The sequence below is a fragment of the Delphinus delphis genome, chromosome 12, assembly GCF_949987515.2.
Source record: "Delphinus delphis chromosome 12, mDelDel1.2, whole genome shotgun sequence".
Lineage (NCBI taxonomy): Eukaryota > Metazoa > Chordata > Mammalia > Artiodactyla > Delphinidae > Delphinus > Delphinus delphis.
In genome coordinates, this window is record NC_082694.2 from 58,694,825 (window position 1) to 58,713,355 (window position 18,531).

Genomic DNA, 18,531 nt, shown 5'->3' on the forward strand with positions numbered 1-18,531 from the left:
GTTGAAAACGTATGTCCTCCAAAAACCTGCACATAAATGTTTACAGAAGCTTTATTCATAATTGCCAAAACTTGGAAGCACCCAAGATGTCCTTCAGTCAGTGAGTGGATCAATGGTGGTACATCCATACAATGAAATATTATACAGTAATAATAAGAAATGAGCTATGAAGCCATGAAAAGACATAGAAGAACCTTACATGCCTATTGCTAAGTGAAAGAAGACACATCATACTGTATGATTCCAACTACGTGACATTCTGGAAAAGGCAAATCTACAGAGACAGTGAGAAGGTCAGTGGTTTCCAGCAGTTTGGGTTGGGGGGAAGGAGGGAAGGATAGAGGGAACACAGGGAATTTTTAGGCTAGTGAAACTCTTCTGTATGCTACTGTCATTGTGGACACATGACATTATGCACTTGTCAAAACCCACAGAACTAGACAGCACAAAGAGTGAACCCTAATTTAAACTATGGACTTAAGTTAATAGTAATATATCAATATTGGTTCATCAATTGTAATAAATACACCATATCAATGCAAGATATTAATAGTAGGGAAAACCGAGGGGGGTATATGGGAACTCCCTGTACTTTTTGCTCACTTTCTTTGTAAACCTGAAACTGCTCTAAAAAATAAAGTGTACTCATTTAAAAAAAGAAAAATACAAATAGCAGAAGCATCTTTTGGTGCCAGAAATAAGGAAGTGCTCAAAAATGTGTGTATGTGAAAAGGACATAGGATCCAGTCTAAAAGAGCTCCCAGTAGCCAAAGCTGGATCAACTTCATAAATAATGATAGCATGGGGTTGTATATAATCCTAATAATAAAATAAATATCCACAAGTCCATACTGAAATAAATAAATAAGATACAGCTCTTCCTTATGGAAGAATGAATTCCAATTAAGAAATATGGGGGACTTCCCTGGTGGCGCAGCGGTTAAGAATCCGCCTGCCAATGCAGGGGATAGGGGTTCGAGCCCTGGTCTGGTAAGATCCCACATGCCGCGGAACAACTAAGCCCATGCGCCACAACTACTGAGCCTGCACTCTAGAGCCCACGAGCCACACCTAGTGAAGCCGGCGCACCTAGAGCCCATGCTCCGCAACAAGAGAAGCCACCACAATGAGAAGCCCGCACACTGCAACAAAGAGTAGCCCCTGCTCGCAGCAGCTAGAGAAAGCCCGTGCACAGCAATGAAGACCCAACGCAGCTATAAATAAATAAATAAATAAATAAATAAATAAATAAATAAATAAATAAATAAAATACTTTAAAAAAAAGAAATATGGAAGGAATGAGGGAAATAGAAAATTGGCATTAGAACACTACCGTGTTAGCTGTTGCAGGCAAGATCTACTGATGAATGCTCAAACTAATGAGTGAAAGCATGAAGAGAAACAGGATATTTGCATAGTCTCAAAATATTGTCCTTGGGCTTCCCTGGTGGTGCAGTGGTTGAGAGTCCACCTGCCGAGGCAGGGGACACGGGTTCGTGCCCCGGTCCGGGAAGATCCCACATGCTGCGGAGCGGCTAGGCCCGTGAGCCATGGCTGCTAAGCCTGCGCGTCTGGAGCCTGTGCTCCGCAACGGGAGGGGTCACAACAGTGAGAGGCCCGCGTACCGCAAAAAAAAAAAAAGAAAAGAAAAGAAAAAATATATATATATAGTCCAAAAATTACTTATTGATTACAATAGGAAAATAGTAACGGTATAATAAAGTAAAGCAGACATCACCTTAACCAAGTGATCAAGGTTAACATCACTAGTAATAAAACATATTGAATCATGTATCCACCAATACGATGCACTGAGAAGGGTACATGACCCCTAAAGTATCCTTCCCAAAAACGCAAAATTGCAAGCTCACCGTGAAAAAACACCAGGCAAACCCAAACTGAGCAACATTCTACAAAATATCTGATCAGACTCTTCAAAAATATCAAAGTCATGGAAGGCAAAGAAAGCCACGTTCACATTGGAGAATTTGAGGGGACTTTAAACAGGGGTAATTTAAGGTGTCGGCAGAGTGTAGGGGAATAACAAAGGATGGTCACAGTGGCCAGCACTGGGCTTGAGCAGGCAAAGGGAGGAAGTAGTCAGTGGCGCCTGGATAGAAAGCTTGTGGAGAGGCCATGCGACAGGACCTGTGACTTTCAGTCAAGGACACAGCCATCCTGATGTGACTCCCCCAGGGAGGGATCTAGAGGAACAAATTCCCCAAACTCACTCTCCCGGCTCCCTCCAGTCTCCTGCCAGCGCTCCACAAGGAGCAAAACCCAACCCGGAGCCACAGGTTAAGGACTGTTGATGTGGTCCATACAACACCTGTCTGCTGGGTCAACGCACAGGGTGGAGAAGGCAGAGCATGGACCTGGAGGGCCAAAGGGAAGCCGTTCAGCACAGAGCTGGCCCTCACAGAGCACACATTCTCGTGGAGGAAGACAAACAACATAGTAACAGCAAACGTTCAGTGAATGCTGACCACGTGCCAGATGCACTCAGCACTTTACAGTGTTATAACTCAGTTACCCCTCACAATAGCTAATGAACTCAAATTAACTAATGAGGAAACTGAGGCACAGAGAGGTTAGAAACCTTGTGCAGAGTTTATATGTGCATGAGTTGGTATCAACTATTATAATTTGAAAAAAGACGAAGCCACATCTAAACTCTTAAGTAAATCACAGCAAAATGTTTTTGGAAATTATAAACTAGCATTTGGGGAGGATGGAAAATGACGGCAAAATGAATATTATGGGTAAAAGACAGAGGGTTTATTTTTAAGTTGTAAGATTAAGACTAATAGTCCTGGGGATCAATTGAAATATAGTTGCCAGTGGATGTGTAAAAAAAGAGTCAAAAAAAAAAAAGTCAGAAGAGCTGGATCAAAAAGGAAAACACATTATAGTAAAAGAAAAGAGAGAAACAGGGGTGGGAAAAGTAATATGAGCATATTCTGTTAAACAAAATTAATATGCAATTATGACTATTTGAATATTCATACTATGTAAATTCTTTTTGCAAATGAGATTATAGACTTGCTTGCAAACAGTAATCGTGCTAAATAAATGTAAGGTGCTATTATTTAAAACAACAACAATAACTAGTGGATAATATTGGCAGCAGTCCCTATTGAAAGCTCAAGCTTCCAGGAAGATACTATCTATAAAGAAATAAGCAGGAATCACAGCATCCCCACAGCTAGAAGGGGCTTAGAAATGAGAAACATTTCTTTCTGAGTTCTCCCTTGAATTGAAATTGATTGGCTTCCTGGACAGTAACATGGCGAGTTTCAGGATGGAGGTTCTGAGGACAGAATCCTCCGGGCTTATGACTGCCCCACAAAGTTTCTCTGTGGGACCAGGACAAACTTAAACAGTTCAAGTAAATGGCCCTCCAGCTCTGGTCCTTGTAACTGTAAACATGTCTGTGCGGCCCCCGTCCACTCAAGCCCCTCCTCCCCTTCATCCACAGAGCTGACGAAGCACAAGGAAGTTGAAGTCGCTGTGTTTAGAGCAGTTCTGCAGGACACAGCAAAATCCGAAATGGATTGTGACCTGCTGATAATCTTTCACAGCGAACCAAGTGATCATTGATTAAAAATAGCTTTGAACATGTATTGCACATCTATTTCAGGCCTCGTTTTATTTGGAATGCAAATACTGCTGGAAGCCAGAGCTACAGGAGCAGCAGCTGGAAAGCTACTCAGACATTCTAGCCAATTCTTGTCAAGCCCAGTTGGTGAAATGAATGCCATTCTGCGGTCTCCGTGAAGGAGAGACTGTTAATTATGCCCCACTGCCCAGTGGTTTCTATTATGGACACATCTGAAATGAGAGGCTCATTTGAAATTCCCAATTTCACTGCTTCCCGGAGCCTAAACCAAGTTTAAAAACTGATTTGCGAGGATGACAGGGTAGTGCATACAAACTGCCTTGCCCACAGACTCCAGGTAGGGCTCTAATGAAAGTCTGTCCTAGTTTCAAAGGCTCTTTCATGCCCCGGGTGCTCATATTTTCATCGGTATTTCTTACCAGTTCCTAAAATGCAGTGTTTGGGCAGGCTTCTCAGTAAATAATAAATAAAACACACACACCCATCCCTACACCTCAAGGCGAAGGAATTTAGTTTTCACGGCGCTCTCAACCACCGCAGGCTGTGATATTTTCATCTCTCTGAAAGGAAGGCAGGCTGGGATCTTGTCTGTTTCGACAGAAAGGCTTTCAAGGAATGTGTATGCTCTGCATCAAAAGACAGGCTGTTTTTCCTGAGGAAAACTCCTCTCCAAATGATCGCTGACTCCTGTTTTGGCAGCGGGAAGGGTGGAGTGGAGACTGCACTGTGGGCGTTGCCATCTTTGAGAAGGGAATGAAAACAGATCATCAGACTCAGGGTGGCTATTCGAATCCTACTGGGCTTTACTTTGAGCCAACCAGCCACTTTCTATTTTACTTAGACCTCAAGTAACACTGGTCCCTGATCTCCCTATGCTCTTCTATTCCATTTTCCCATGAGACCACCGGTGTTCACAGAGCGGAGATCGTCATCTGACCAGGCAGCAGCCCAGCATGGAGACGTAGGACCAGGCTCACGTTGGCGAGTCAGGTGTCCTACATGACGCAAGATTGCTACCGAGCAAGGGCTGGCTGCCCCAGGCGCACAGAAGCCAATATTACGGCATTAGCTTTTGAGAAAAGGAAGAGCTTTATTGTGAGATTGACCGGCAAGGAAACTGGAGACAAAGTTCTCAAATCTGTCTCTCTATCCAGGCTTCAGGGCAAAATTTAAGGAGTTAGGGGAATTTCAAACTTGGAAGCTGATTGGCTAGTCTTGAATTAGTCCATATAAGCTACTTACGGTGCAGGAGGCCAGATTTTCCTTATTGAAGGACTTCTTGCTTCGTAAAGGGCTCCGGTGGCAACACTTCTATTCTTTGAGTTCTGTGGACTGAAGATCCTAGGTTCTGGGGTCATCCTGGAGAGGTGGGTTCGCGTCTTGCACATGCGCAGTGCTGCCTCTGTAAAGTAACTCAAGGTTTGATTAATCAACCTAGTTACAGAGGCAAAACCAGTTTAAGCTGGTGCTGTTTAATTTGATTAATCAACGCTCTGTTTAAGGAGGCAAAACTAGCTGAAGCTGATCAATGTTTTACGTGCTGTTTCAATATCAGAATTGCTGGGAAGCTATGTTCCCTTACCCCACCCTCCCTTAAACTGCCTGATGACTTAGATTCATTTTATTCCTTTATGCCAAACCTTTCAAGACTTCATCCTTAAAAAAAAAAAAAAAGTATAAATGCTCTTAGGAGGAGACAATCATGTTTTATCATTCACTTACCCCTGGTGGCTAAGTTTCCAAATTTTTTCTGACAGCGGGAATTCTGATGCGGGAAGAAAAGTTAGACTGGAGAGGGTGAGAAGGGGCTGTCCCTAAAGGAAAACACATGATTAAGGACAATGAAAGTAAACTCCGCTGGAGAACCTTATTCATAATTTGGCCTGGAACTGACCTTGCTTAGTCCAACCTAATTTGTACCAACTACTTGGATGATGGATCAACTTTATAGAAATTAGTCTTTGATAAGATTGAGGAAAATCAATCAGCTGAAGAACTTGAAAATTATAGAGAGCAATATACAAGCTTAATTTTAAAAGTGTTTCTGAGCTGCCTAACAATGTATCAATTAATGGGAGAGATTGTGCCATTCCTTCCCCAGGAAATATTTAAACAGTCTCATTTGTTTCAGACAATGGTGCTGACAGGGCTTTTTGGCCTTAGGGAGGTGTGGAACTAAATCAAGCTGGAGGTCCAATCCAGCTCTGAGGTTCTCCTGTTTACTCAGCTATCTCATGGAGACTCATGATTCTGACCTAAGGAGCTGAAGTCAATGTGACATTAAAACAGCCAAGCAGGCACACAGATGCCCTCAATTAACAGGATTAGGACCTCAGGCCACAACTCTTCTGTATCTCTTTGAACTGCCTGGTGTCCAAAGAAGGGACTCCACACTTATCTGGCCTGGACATCTGAGATCCTGCAGTCGAGGTCACTGTGCAGGATCCCTGGCTCTGGAAACAGCCTTGCTCTGAGCTGCCCAAAGCCCACAGGATAGAAGGTGGTAACTTTAGGGAGTGCCTCTTGCATTTCTCGACCATGAAACCAAATGCTCAGAATGGTGCTTCCAGCTGAAGCTGGAACCAAGTCAAGGAAGGGAATGACAAGTTGGGGTCAGATATGGAAACTAGGCAGAATCCAGATTTGCTCAAAACTAAGGTTAAGGGTGGAGCCTTGGTTCAGAAACTTAACCAAAAAAAGCATGGTGCCATGGAAAGAGCAAGTACTTTGGAAGCAAACAGACTTGCATTCAAATCCCAGTTCTACTGCAAGATCTTCAGGAATTTCTTTGTTTTATGAGCCTCCATTTTCCTCATAGGTAAAAAGAGGCTAATAGTTTTTTCTCTGAGAAATTACATGAGAATTAAATTAGATAGAATATGGCAGGGCAGGGAGCTAGGCTCAGAATGGGCATTCTATAAATATAAATTATCCTGCTCCCTACTCCTTGGCCCAGTGACTACAGATTAGAATCAACTGGAAAAATTTTAACCCATTCCTATGCCTGAGTCTCCCCTACCCCAGAGGTTCTGATGTAATTGACAAGATGCGGTCATCTGCGGCGGGCCGCTTCCGACCAGCAGAATAACGAGCCGCCACACGCAAGATTCTTCTCGTATCACACTTTATTGGAGCACAGCTTGGTTGAAGAAAGATGGAAGGAAGACCCCGCAATCCTATAGCAGTCTGCTTATATAGGGATTAAGAACATGTGTCGCTCTGTGATTGGCTTTCGCCGATGGCGCGATTTGTGAGCCAGCATCGGATAGGTCGCTACTTTAAAACCTCATTAGTATACTTAGCGCAAGCGCAGTGGCCACAGGAAGGATGACTCAGCTTATTTCAGCTTCCTGCCGCGTAGCAGTTAGCTGACCGCGCCCTACAGTCATCAAAATTTTCAAATGTTTTTAAAATCTTTCCAGGAGATTCTAATATTCCTAAGAGTGAGAACCACTGTCCAAGCATATCAGAATGAGTATCACCCTTGGATTTGAGATGTTCTATTATGGTTTAGGCAAATATTTTCTTCTCTGAGGCTTAATTTCTTTATTATTTTAAGAAGGGGAATAATATTCTGATTTTATAAGATTGTTTTGAATATATCATGAGAGATATTTAATAAAGCTCCTAAAAGAAGGAACTGACAATTAGTAGATATTCAATGAATATTCATTTTTCTCTTTCTTTCTTGTTATTCGTCAGAGAACACACTTGGCCAAAATATTAATAAAATAAATAAGGACAACAGACACGAGATACTGCCAATCAGGCAGTTTTGAAGTTAAGATAATTACTGTCTACCTCAGGCAAAACTTTCTTACCTATCTTGTGGTGGAACATGAGGTTAAATCCTAGGATAGGGATGACAAATATGGTGCCCATTTACCCCAGTCCTCCCTGCCATGCTCACGGCAGACATAACTAATCAATTACAGTACTCTTTCCTATTGAGCCCTGATGAGGCCACAAAGTCCTTTACTATACAGCTCTCTCGGGCCTACGCGAACAATTAATCAGAGCTAGTACATGTCTTGAAACAAATCTGCCATCCTTATTTTAGGTCAGGGCTGCTTTAAGCCTACAAATGTGGCATATTTCAGAGATGATCAAGTGGGTTCCCTGGTCAGAAGGGAGTGTGTGGCCAGAGATAGAAGCAGACCCTGAGAGCACCCAGCTTTATGCAATCTGATAAGAAAATTAAGCTACTCGAAACGAAAGAGCCAACCCTACACGCTGCTTGGTGCACTCAAGGGGTCGCTACCTCCCACAGCTTCCAGAAAGAGTTATCAGATTGTTTTCCAAAAGCCAGATTATTTCTTGGATTTAGGAAATGTGAAAGGAACTGTGGCAGGGTTTCTCCCCTAAGGTGATAGGCAAAGGCTCTGATGAGAAACCCCAAGGAAGCTCAAGTCAGTGGGTGAAAGCCTGACCTTGATGCCTACAGGCTTGTCACAGCTGAGACCTCGTGAATGCCAAGGCTGGAGGACTGGTGCAAATAGCTGGGACCCTCGCCTGCTGTGCCTGCCCAAGGACAGCCAACACTTCGGCAATGGAAGCTTCTGCTAATACTCCTTATGACTGATTGACGCCTTTGAAGGCCATCAGTGTGTTCACTTGTTACAGAGCAGCGTTAGCCCGTGCTGGGCAACATCGGGAAGGCTTTGAGCTGATTCCACAGCAAGCACAGGTTATCATTCTAATAGCTTGTTAAAAGTCTTCTGCTTGGGCCGCATAGCACAGGGAGATCAGCTCTGTGCTTTGTGACCACCTAGAGGGGTGGGATAGGGAGGGTGGGAGATGCAAGAGGGAGGGGATATGGGGATATATGTATACATATAGTTGATTCACTTTGTTATACAGCGGAAACTAACACAACATTGTAAAGCAATTATACTCCAATAAAGATGTTATAATTAATTAATTAATTAAATCCTTAAAAAAAAGTCTTCTGCTTGGGACTTTAAATAAAATTGTAACTTGCTCCACTCCATCGTTCCCTTTCTCTTTTTTTAAAGACTCGGTGCTTTTCTCTGTAAAAATTTAGGAACAGGACTTCCCTGGTGACGCAGTGGTGAAGAATCCACCTGCCAATGCAGGGGACACAGGTTCATTCCCTGGTCCGGGAAGATCCCACATGCCACAGAGCAACTAAGCCCGGGCGCCACAACTACCGAAGCTCGCGCACTCCAGGGCCCACGAGCCGCAACTACTGAGCCCGCGTGTTGCTACTGAAGCCCACGTTCCTAGAGCAGACTATCTGTCTGACCATTGATAGATACATGATAGAGCCCGTGCTCCACAACAAGAGAAGCCACCACAATGAGAAGACTTCACACTGCAACAAAGAGTAGCCCCAGCTCACCACAACTAGAGAAAGCCCGTGCACAGCAACAAAGGCCCAACGCAGCCAAAAAAAAAAAAAAAAAAAAATTTAGGAACAGGAATTAAGAAATAGAACTACTGCAAATGGAGTAAATGGTTTTGTTCACTTGGGTTTTATCCCTTCAAAATGTGTTGCCTGCTCCCTCTACTTCCCTTCCCAGCATGGAGAATTCAGCACAGCAACTGAAATCACAGGATGGTGAGAGGGTTGAGGAAGCCATGCAGAGGCATGGATGCAGGGCAGGAGGCGGTGAGATACAGGGTAAAGAGGCAGGATGTGGAGGTGGTGGGCGGAAGAGACAGCGGGCGTGGTTGGGAGATTGAGCCAATAAGTAAATATACTAGGATAATAGGAGCCAAAATTCTCATTGCCAGAGAAGGTATTTACAAACATTGAAACAGGAAGTCTAGAAAACCATGAGGGTTTGGATTGAAACCACAGTATCAGTATGAACTTAGCTTTTATTATTATGTGTGTTGGTGTGTGTAAATATATACATACACACAGATAAATACAGAAATAGTTACAGATGTATATGTGTGTATGTATATATACACATATTAACACACATATATATCTCATATATATGTGTGTGTGTACGTATGTGTGTGTGTGTGTGTGTGTGTGTGTGTATTTCCTATGTCTGTCCACGGAGTGAATGAGCCTAAAAGCAATGACACCCCAGTAGCAATTAAAACATTGAGTGCCCAAATCTTGGTCTCTGAATATACCCTTTATTAAAGGAAACCAGAGCATTTTCCTTGGGAAAATGGCTGATTCCAGGCGTAGAACAGGGAAAGTACAAGTTGAACCTGAAACATCATCTTATGCCAGAAAATAAGGAAATGCTTAACAAACAATGGCGACATGCAATAACATGGATGAATCACAAAAACGCAAAAATGTTATGCTGAGTGAAAGAATTGTTACACAAAAGACATATTGTATTATTCTAGCTACGTGAAGTTCTAGAATGGATATCTATGATGGAAAAAAATCAGAGCAGTGATTGTCTGGTGGGGGAGTGGTGCGGAGGCAGGGAAGTACCCCAGGGCGGAGGCATGAGGGAACTCGCAGGTACAGTAAAGTTCTCTCTGGACAGAAGTTTGAGTTATGCAGACGCACACATTAGTTAAAACTCATCAAATGGTTCACCTAAGATTTGTGCATTTCCTGTGTGTAAATTTTACCTCACAGGGAAAGAAAATGAACTCTAAATAAATATTAAACTATAGTTGTTGATATGTATACTGAAGCATTTAGGGAAAAATGTACTGACTGATGTCAGCAAATTACTTTGAAATGTGTCCCCAAAAATGAAGTGGATCAATGGTTGCATAGAGAAATAAGTAGATTTGTAATAAAGCAAGTATAGTAAAATGTTAACTGTACAATCCGATGATAGATACATGTGTTCCCTGTAGATTTCTTTTATCTGTTCTGTATGTTTAAAAATTCCCATAATAAAGTGTTGAAAAATTTTTTAAACCTTGCCATGGACTAAAAGTAAGAGTGGAATGAGCTTATTAAGGTGAAACAGCATAAGGCAAAGAGCAACCAACTGAGAAGCCCAGACAAATTGCACTGGAGTGTTTCTCCCAAGAGTGTGTCCTAAAAGAAATGAGATATAGGAACATCTATGGGTCAGTTCTTCCCATCATCCCTAATGTTGAGATCCTTCAGAATGACTATCCGTCTGACCATTGACAGAATACTCTAAACCAACAAATCAACCTAATCATTTTTACTTTCTCTTCTTCTGAAAGTGTTACCAGTTCATCAAATTGCATGAAAACACCATGTTTGGATATAACTGAATGTCCTTTCATTCCTATTCTAGATCAGTAGTTATCTACTGGGACTCTGTCTCAGATTTTAATATATCATTTTTTGCTATTGTATTATAATGGTAATGCATGATATACTATATGTAATGTTCTGCTAGCTGCTTTTTGCCTGTTATATCCCTGGACAGCTTTCCATGTCAATACATATAAATTACATCATCTGTAAATGGAAACATGATAATTGTGAAGACAAATTTAGTTAATATTTATAAATAACTTAGAGCAATGTCTGGCACATAGTAATTGCTTAACTAAGATTAGCTATTTTTATTTCATTGTAAAGATGTTTCATGATTTGAATAATTTATTGATGGGCAGGTTACTGTTAGTTTTCCCCAACTACAAATAATGTGGAATTAAACAATCTTAAGCATATGTCTTGATACGTATAAATATTACTAGGATAAATTCCTAGAAGTGGAAGTTCTGGGTCACAGAGAATGTACCCTGTATCAATTATATATCTATTGTCTCTCAGCCAAACCCCATCCTCCCACACTTTTTTTTTCCCACCCTGGGGTAGGAATCTGTAAATTCCCTTTCCCAGACTGCCTTACAAGCTGGCTTCTTTTGGGTTTCCAGGAAGATATTGCTAAATCAACCTCCAAAATGGTTGCATCAGTTTGAATTCCCACCAACAGTGTATCAAAGGGTCTCTTTCCCTACTTAAGGAATTTTTAAACAAGAAAAAAATATAGCTAAAGGGCCTCAATCTAGACCTCCTAAGTAAGAATCTTCAAGGGTAGGGCCCAGGCATCTATGTTTTCTAAGAGCATCACAAGTGATTCCAATGCACAGCCAGACAGGAACCATTGTTCTAGATCTTTGATTCTCAAAGTGCGTCCCTGGACCAGCAGTGTGGGCACCACCTGGGAGTTTGTTAGAAATACAGAATCTCAGGAGCTGCATCTTAACAAGATCCCCAAGGGATTCAAATGCACATTAAGGCTTGAGAAACACTGCTCTATAAAGGATGCTATCAGATGAGCAGCAATAGATCCAGTTCTTGTGGGGCCTAAAGCTGATACAATTTGGGGGCCCTTTTTACTGAAAGAAATTCAAAATCACAGACAAGAACTGAGCACAGATTGAACATTTGTTTACAATGAAGTGAGAAATCATAATAAAATACTAATTTCTAAAACTGAAAAATTCCACAAACATCACAAAATCCAGGGGGGAAAAATGACAAAACATGTTTCCTAACGAGCTGCCTAAAATACATGTATAATATTTTTCTAAATCTGTAGTCATCTCTTTACATGATAAGCCACTTTTTTCTGCAGTCTTTCTGTAAGGAGGTGAGAAAGACAATTCAGTCTAGCAGAAATTTGTTTTTTCATTATTGATAATTTAGAAAAGTTTTTTCCAACTTCCAACTCATTACAGTGTCATGTAACATTTTTAGAGTTTTGTCAAATTTGCGCTAAGCTTATCCAGTTTCCTTCACCTATGACCTAAAAGAGTCATGGTATTTCAGGCTTCTTGAGCAGTGGCTAATTTTATTTTATTTTTTTTATTTTTTGCTGTACGCGGGCCTCTCACTGTTGTGGCCTCTTCTGTTGCGAAGCACAGGCTCCGGACGCGCAGGCTCAGCGGCCATGGCTCACGGGCCCAGCTGCTCCGCAGCATGTGGGATCCTCCCGGACCGGGGCACGAACCCGTGTCCCCTGCATCGGCAGGCGGACTCCCAACCACTGCGCCACGAGGGAAGCCCATCAGTGGCTAATTTTAAATACCCTTTGACACAATGACCAACTCATTAACTTTTCTGTAGTCCATGTCCTCATGCAGACCATTACTTTCCTCCTCCTGTTCTTCTGTTCTTTGTCCTGGAATGTCCCAAATTACATAAAATTTCTCTCTCTTCTGTTATTGTTTTATCTATATTTTCCTTGCTGTTGTGATCCTGTTTCTTGTCTTTATGACTCTGGCCATCAGAGTTTTTAGCTTCTGTTGTGATAAGAGAGTTTTCAACATTTTGAAGTCTCTGCTACTCTCCTTTCTTTTAGTTTAGATCATCAGTTTCCAATAGGATACATCCTTCCTTTCCTCTTTGAGTTTTAGTGTATCAACCATTCTGAAAATAGATACAAAATTAATCTGAAATTAAGGCATGCCCAAGAGCAAGTCAAATACATTTCTAAAGTGTGTCTACAATATATTAAGCTGTGTAATAGTATAATCGAACTACTCTTATTCTCCATCTATCACCTTACTGAGCAATATAGGCGTTCTGTCACTAGAACCCTTGTTTCTTGAGGACTTTTTAATACATTGTGTCAATACTGCATGCTGTTTCATCTAAAACCAGCACAATTCATCTTGACAAGATGTGTCAGATATGCTAAGACTTATTTTGAGATGCATAAAACCTACAAAATCACAGACTTACTGCTTATAGTACTGTACTTAGCAGTACTTACTGCTTATAGTACTTAAAGGTTTTTGCTCCTACAAACACAGGCATTCTGGAAAATTCTATTTCAAGCACATATAATAAAAAAATAGAGAAAAGAGTGTGTTTATAATTGTATATGCTACATTATTAAGTATATTCCTGATGGAAGAACATTTCCATTTTGTTTAGGCATCATTGAGAACTGAAACCTCCATTTATAACTTTATGTGTCAGACAACTGGAAGAATTTTCAACAGACTAGCTTCTGGCTCTGTACGTTTCACACTTGTCTCTCTCCCAATCCCCACATGCTTCCAGTGCCAAGAGTTGTAGGATAAGTTCATTCCATGGCACCATGTGTGCCTTGCACCTTCATGCCACACTGGTGAGGGAGCATGCATTGATATAACGCATTAAAAAGTCCTGAAGAAACAAGGCTTCTAGTGGCAGAACTCCTATATCCATCAGTAAGGTGACAGACGTAGTAGAAGAGTAATTTGATTATATTCTTATGTAGCTCAAAATGTTATAGACACAATTTAGAAATGTATTTGACTTGCTCTTGTGCGTGCTGGATGGCGTGAAATATTCTTGGAAGCCATACCTAGATTAGAATGACTAGTAACAAGGTAACTCTACACAAAAGTAACTCTAGACTACATAGAAATGTATCATTAATATCCTCAACACAATTTCCCTTTATCTGAATCCCAAAAATGCCCACAGCCGTTTCAAGGCCACCCCACACCTGGGGAATTATAATGAAGGGAGAGAGGGAGTAAAAAGAGACAGCTGTCGTAACCAATTTCAGTTAAAATATTTTACTTTTGGAACTTTACAAAAATATACGACCATGTGAAAGATCTTATGGGGCCCTTCCCAGGGCTTCCGAAAAGAGCTGTGCAAGCAAAGATCCCTGACGCTTAAGCTTCATTACGTTCACAATCTGTCCCTACAGAGCAGCATGTAGGATCAAAATGATAAAGCAAAGAACTACCTTCAGAGATCCCTAGGAGAACCCTCTTGATATAAAGATGGAGAAGCTGAGGCCCTCAGAGGTTGTGTGACTCCCCCAGGATCAACCACTGGGTTAGTATCAGAGCTGGGACCGGACTCTTGACTCTAAAGTCCAGTGCTTTTCTCTAGAGTGCTTCTAGCTTTGTGGGTTTTCCCATTAAGACCTTTAGGCTTTGAGAGCTAAATTTAAATGTGTACTGAAGGAAATAAAGTATTAGAAGAGGTATCCCTCCAGATTTCATTTAGGCAAAGTGCCAAAAAAATACCCTTTACTCCTGTGACCAGTTTGACAGCCTCTCACAAAGTACTTGCCAACAGAGATTTTTTGCTGATCCGCTGAATCTTACATGGCAAAGAAAATAACCCTTTCTATAAGTCACAACACACGTGTTGATGAGATGTGGTTTGATACCGAAACAGGCATTCTCTACCCCAAAGAAGGAAGGATTACCTAATGCTAATACTAATGCTGATGTTCTCCTGTTACAAGGGTCTCGTGCTGTGGCTCTATTCTGATTTGTGCCTCGAGATAAAGATTTAATATCCCTCATTTAAATTATAGTATCTATTGGGCCTTTATGGGCTGCCCCATGTTCCTATACTAACATTTCAATGCAGTCATTTCTACCCCAAAGATTTATTTCGTCTGACAATTCAAACACATCCCACAATTAACTCAAATATCAGCTCTCTGGGCCGTATTCTATTGTCTTCATGAATGCAACAGTCATTTATTGGATGCCCCTGCTGTGCTGGGTGCTGTAATAGGGGAAATAGGAAAGGCATGTGACATTGAAGAGGCGCTACAAAGGTGAAAGACACAAGATGTTTGCCCTCGTGGAGCTCCTAGACAAGAGGGAGAAACAGATACCTGGCCCCGCTGGCCCCGCTGGTTGCAATGCAATAGGGTAGAATCTGAGAGCACAGAAGAAGGGAACTGTTACTGAACCGGGGAGAAGGAAATTCAAGAAGACTTTGGAGAGCTGACCTTTGAGTTAATTCTCAAAATAAAATGTTCACCAGAGAGAGAAGAGGAAGGGCATTAGAAGTGGAAGGGCCAAACTGTGCAAAGGTTTGGAGATGTGTTGGAGAATATTTGAGACAACTAAACCTTTATTTAAGCTACAACCTAGAAGCCTGGGGGCAGGGAGGGTGATAGCAGGAAAAAAAACTGAAATGCAAAGAGTGTCATACCTGCCTGCTAAGTCTCTGTGGACTTGCTTCTGCAGGAAAGGGTAAGTTTTTAGGCAGCGTGGTGACATAATCAGACCTGGGTTTAGGAAATCCAAGTATAGGAGGCACGGACTTAAAATGCTGTGCGTGGCAAAGGTCCAGGCAAGAAATAAAGAACCTGTACTAGGAAATTCCCAATGACTAGGATGACGGCATCCACTGGATATCAAGAGCTATCTTCCGAAAATCATCTCATTGTAAAGGTCTATAACTAGAATTGTCAGGGCTGCATAACCGGACTAGAGCCCTCCCCATTGTCTTTCATATAGCAAGCAGTCATTTACAACATAAAGTTCCCAGATCATTTCTCCAAGTAAATGAGAAGTGTCCCAGGATGACCTGTGTCTGACCATTCTCACCTGTTCTAGCCTGATGACATCACATGCCGTTCACTCTTTTTTCTTCTTTTTCTTTTTTTTTGCATTTGGGGCTGGATCTAGATAGGCCAATAAGTCTGATCCGTAGAGAAAACAACCATGTACGAGGCTTGGGACCTGAGTCTCAAAGCTCCTCCCTTCCAGGTCAGACAGGAAAACACAGAAACGCACTGGCCCGGTGGGAATGAAATGATCAGTTTATTACTAGGCCAGCAAGCACCCAATAATCCCCCAAAGGCAGAGTTCCCTGGTGAAAGCTAAACTGAAGAAAAAAAGATTAAACTTTAAGATAAACGGGGCCTTTGCTCCCCTCCCAAATCTATACCTTGGAGCCAGAACACTCCGGCATATCTATGATAAATGGGCCCTCAGAACGGACTGCAAGTCCACTGAATCATTGGGATGGATGTGTTCTGTGGTGGGCAGCAGGACAAAGGGAGAGTTATCTGCCTCTTCCCCGTGAGCAGCCCTGCTCAGGGGCTCTTTCAAGAGAGAGGGAGAGGAAGAGACACCTCAGCGCTTGTGTCTAGGCAGTGTGAGCCAAAGGAAGTCAAGGGCCTTGCCTTAAACACAGTTATCCTTGCCAGTCAAATGCAGCCAAGGAATTCTGCAGATTCTGACCAATCAGAGTAATCAGAAGGTCCCAGTAAAAGGATGGAGAGAGACAGAAACACCCTCCCCACGTAGTGAGGGGGCAGATATGTTTGGTGGAAGGCAGAAGTCGCCAAATAGGATATAGAATGCCCAGTGAATTTGGATTTCAGATAAACAGCAGATAATCTCATAGTACAGGTATGTCCCAAATATGGCATGCGACAATGCACTAAAAAAATGTATTCATTGTTTATCTGAAATCCAAATGAACTGGGCATCCCATACTTTATTTGAGAAATCTGACACTGCTAGTAGAAGAATCTTCCTCCATGGCCTAGATGTTCATATCCCCACATCTAAATTAGAATCTCAGGGTTCCAGAAATGGAGAACTTTAAAATCACCCAGTCCCTCAGCTTAAATGTATCCATGATGGGAGTAAGGAGACCCAGAAAACTGCAATAGCTTGGCCCAAAGTCACACTTCTAATTAATGGCAGACCAGGGCATAAACTACATCTGCAGATCCTACTGCAATGCTCTTTCCCCTCTGCCACCCTCAGCCCCTTTGTCCCTTGGCTCACTAGCTCCTGAATTACATGAAAATTCCCTAAGGGCAAAGAGAATTATTTTTTAATACCTTCTCCCAATGCCTAACACAATGCTTTATGAGCCCTGGCAGCAAAATCTATATTGTGGAGTGGCATGCCATGGGGCCAAATTACCTGGGTGACGGCCACCTCTCTCCACTCCACTCACACCTGTGTCCTCTGCTGCTGAACCCATTTGGGGGGCGTTGCTAGGAGGCTGACACAGCCTCCAGCCAGGTGTGAAAATTGTCTCAGCCCTCCTGAGAGGCCGTGAAGTATGACTTTCTGAATAACACACAGCCTTTGGGAGGGATCCTCTCTGCGGAGGTAATGGGTTCAAGGAAAACACAGCTGAGACCTGCGAGCTTCTGTGAAAGGGAGTCGTATTTTAATCAGAATTTTCAGCTTCCTCCACAGCAAACCTTTGACCAGAGCTGCCAGCAAAGAGCCAGCTGGACTTGTGGGATTTCCTTCTCTCCTTTCCCTTGCCTCCCTCTTGTGGACAAGCAGGCGAGAAGTTAGCACAAGGAACTTGAGGAGGCAGGAGCCTTTAAACACACGCTCAGACCGATAGAGCAACGGCTCTGCTAAGTAAGACGCTTGTCTGCCAGCCATTGACAAATGTATGAAGTGGGGTGATCTCGACTGCCCCCTGGCACTTCTCACAGCTCACACCACTGTGTCTTCTCCTTGTTCCCAGGACCCTGATCATCTTCCCTCAGCCCCAGCCTCTCCTCATCTTCCTCTTTCTGTTCCTGACCTCCTTCTTCTATAACTCATCCAAGACCTAGGCTTCTTGGCATCCTAGTGCCCCCGACAAGCAATTCCTTACTCCGCCAGGGGACAAACCGCATCATTTCAATTAGAAGAAGCAGCACAGTCTTAAGCAGGATACTGAGATGCTTAATGACAACGATAATAACATTTATTTAGTGCTTAATAATTGTAAGCTCCTTTTGCGAAACACATGACACACATTATCTCATTTACACTCATACTTCTCACAGCAAACCAGTGAGGCAGATACGGTGCTTATGTCCATTTTACAGAGGAGGAAATCGAGGTTTGCAAACGTTAAATAATACACTCGAACTTTTACTCTAAGTGGCAGAACTGGGATTCAGACTGAGAAAATCTGACTCTAGACTCTAGAAAGCCCTGCAGTAATGGAAATGTTCTGTGCTGTCCAATATGGTAGCCACCAGCCACAAGTAGCTACTGAGCATTTGAAATGTGACTACTGCAACTAAATTTTAAATTTTATTTCATTTTAATTTAAATAGCCACGGATGACTAGTGGCTGCTCTAATGACTAACACAGCTTGGAGTATAAGCCCTGTGTTATTCTCGTTACTTGCTTTCCCCTTCCCCACACACAGACGCACAAGCACACCCTGAGTGGGTTAGGGAGATATTTTGGTTACATCATTCCCCTGGCCCTTACTCCACATAGATTTAAAGTAGACCCTGAC

The 18,531-nt window shown here is 42.3% G+C and overlaps 1 protein-coding gene across 4 annotated transcripts in view; it reads right to left on the reverse strand.

Moving 5' to 3' along the window:
- The window catches only part of TMEM178A (transmembrane protein 178A), a 248,614-nt gene that overhangs the window by 100,369 nt on the left and 129,714 nt on the right, over window positions 1-18,531 (reverse strand). For 3 of the 4 annotated variants that reach the window (XM_060026769.2, XM_060026764.1, XM_060026766.1), the window contains 2 exons: window positions 5,342-5,433; window positions 4,862-5,021 (listed from right to left, as the gene is read on the reverse strand). The gene's annotated coding sequence lies outside the window, so the exon portion shown is untranslated. The remainder of the gene's footprint in view (window positions 1-4,861; window positions 5,022-5,341; window positions 5,434-18,531) is intronic. The other variant, XM_060026765.1, reaches the window with a different exon arrangement.